Source organism: Malania oleifera, chromosome 2 (genome assembly GCF_029873635.1).
Source record: "Malania oleifera isolate guangnan ecotype guangnan chromosome 2, ASM2987363v1, whole genome shotgun sequence".
Classification (NCBI taxonomy): domain Eukaryota; kingdom Viridiplantae; phylum Streptophyta; class Magnoliopsida; order Santalales; family Ximeniaceae; genus Malania; species Malania oleifera.
The window spans coordinates 75,020,496-75,023,375 of NC_080418.1; the positions used below are offsets into that span (position 1 = coordinate 75,020,496).

Sequence of the window (2,880 nt, forward strand, 5' to 3'; positions counted from 1 at the left end):
GAAGCGTGAAATACGTTCAGCCGGAGTTACATATTGCCAAAGGACACATCCACAATCCTAGTCCTACATTTTATTTAGGTATTAGTCGTAACTAAGAATGGTCATCCTAATAGGATAGAGATCGGATCTTTTGTTGGGCCAGAAGGTTCTATATCCAAGACAATGAATTCCATAGCATAATAAAACTCTTTTACCTAAACCAAGATGTCCTCTATCCCACCACGTGGTCCTTTTACTGGTCGTTTGGCGAAACTTAAGGTGATCGGGGTGGACTTTAGCTCTCCTAGATTAAATTGTTGGTAGACCGAGTATGGAAGTAAGTTCACACTTGCTCCCAAATCTAAAAGAACCCTATCAATGGTGTAATCACCGATTACACATGAGATAGTAGGAGAGTTATGGTTTTTTAGTTTTGGAGGAAGGTGCCCTAAAAGAATTGAGATTTGATGCTCGGCTAACCTAGCTTGTTCGTTCATGTGCACCCTCGACTCTCATTTCTGCATGCACAAGCCCTTAGGGAACTTGGCATATGCAGGAACTTACTTGATAGCATCTAAAAGAGGAATATTGACCTTGACTTGTCGGAATGTGTCCATGATGGACTTAGTATTGGTTTCCTTTTTAGAGTTAGAGGGTGCATAAAGAGCTGTAGGGAATGGAACTATAGTGATATAATGGGGAAGTGCTCCATCACTGGAGAGGGTAGGTGCCTCGGTATCAGCTACAGGATTTGGAGAAGGAGGATTACTTGGTTCATCTTTGGGTTCTTTCCTTATCTTCTCCCTACCCTTTTATTGGTCTAACTTCTCCCTGACCCTATTGTTTACCTCCCTACCACACTGAAGAATGGTTATAGTATGGGCTTGCTCATGATATGATGAAGGTATAGTAGCCCACTCATATTCTACCCTATATTGGCCCTAAGGGTTTACTAGAGGCTGACTTGGTAACTCACCCTCATCTCTCACATTAAAAAAGGTAACTAGTTAGCCCATCGTGGCTTCTAGATTTGTAATAGACTGAGAGTGGGAGTGGAGTAGTTGCTGAACAACTTGGCAATTAGCCTCAATGCCTTTAAGGAGTTTCAACACCGCCTCCTGAAAAGATCTATCGTATTGGGGTTGAGGAGGAGGTGGTTGCTAAAAAAGATGAAGGTCTAGTGGCAAACACGGGAGAATTTTGAAAGGCACAAGGAGGTTGGGAAGTGGGTGATTTTTGAGGTATTTGAGCTTGAAAACCCAAAGCTTGTGGCCTCCAAGAGAATCTAGGATACTTACTCAACCTATGATTATACTTATTCGAATATGGGTCATTGGACGGCAAGTTGTACCAATTATGGTTGGACTTAACTTCCTCATAACCAAAATCCAGTGGGGGAGGTGCATAGGGGCAATTATAACCTATATATGAAGGATCAGAGTAGATGACACACACCCCATGGGCTGAGGTTGCTATGCAAAGGACAAGAACTAGTCTAAATTTTTTACTATGGTGTGCAAAGTGGGTGCAAGGTCATAGCCTACGGCTAACTCATATGCTCCCTTAGGATTGGAAGAGGAAGGTTGGGATGGTCTGTGAGCAGCAACAACATGCTGTTGAGAATTCTCGGCAAGGTTCTCAAAGAGAGCCCAAGCCTAATTCTCATGTTTCATAAATAAAGTACCTCCACAAGATGCATCTACCATGGACCTATCTCAATCAGCTAAGCCATCATAGAAGGTCTAAACTAATTGCCACCTAGGGACTTGGTTGTGTGGCCATTTGTGCAAGAGGTCCCTAAAGCGCTCCCATGTCTCGAAAAATAGTTCTCCATCCAATTGAGAGAAACTAGTTATTTCTTTCCTTAGCTAGTTAGTCTTCCCAATGGGGAAGTACTTTTTCGAGAACTCATATTGCACGGTGGCCTAGTTGGTCACCGAGTTTGGCTCTAAGGTATTCAACCAGCATTTGGCCTTGTCCTTCAGAAAGAATGGGAAAAGCCTCAATCGGAGGGCATCATCACCAAAATGAGGTATGCGGATGGTAGAACAAATTTTGAAGAATTCATCTAGATTCTTGTAAGGATTTTTAGTCGAATTCTCAAAGAAATTAGGAAGCATCAAGATGATGGAAGTCTCAATCTCAAATTGCACCGCTTCAACCTCCGGAAACCGAATGCAAGATGGAGAGATGTGCGTGTTGGGTGTGAAGTAGTCTCTAAGGGGCCGAAGAGGCTACTTTTCCACCACAAGTTGGCAGTGAGCTAGGGGTTTCGTGTTTTGAAAGGCAGGAACCGGATTATGTTTAGCCATGACTTTAGGTTTAGACGACTCAGCTAACTCGAGTTAGAGATGGATTTCCTAATGGACCTATGGGATCTCTCCATCTCAGCGTCTATAGTCACTAGCTCAGGATCTAGAGAGCGCAAACCAAGCATATATCCATGCTACACACAATCAAGACTTTAGATTATCAAACAAAAAATAAATAAAAGGAAAAAAGAAAAACAAAGCAGTAGTACTCTAAACTAGAAATTGGCTTACAACTGTAACTAAGTCCCTGGCAGCGACACCAAAATTTAGTAGACTCGCCAAGGTTTGGGTCTTTAACTACCAAATATAAAATTTATAAACTTAACTATCCCAAGTTAAGTAGAATAATAAATAAGTCGGGTGTCGATCCATAAGGACTATAGTGCAACTATTTACCATTTCCAGCCTAATTTTCTATAACTTTGTGTAAAAAAAGAAAAATGAGAGATTTTGAAAAGGTTTTTCTAACAACTACTGAAAGTAAGTAACTTATACTAACACTACTCTTAGAAAGAAGATCTCAGATTATGAATCAAGCTTAGATTGTCGTGTGTGCTAACTATGTCCTATCAGCCATCCGTCTTAGGCA

At 41.4% G+C, this 2,880-nt stretch overlaps 1 non-coding gene across 1 annotated transcript; it reads left to right on the forward strand.

The window, feature by feature from the left end:
• The first annotated feature begins 1,743 nt into the window (after positions 1–1,743).
• Positions 1,744–1,849, forward strand: LOC131150002 (small nucleolar RNA R71). The gene has a single exon (XR_009135389.1). It is a non-coding gene; the product is annotated as a small nucleolar RNA R71 (small nucleolar RNA).
• Positions 1,850–2,880: the final 1,031 nt, after the last annotated feature.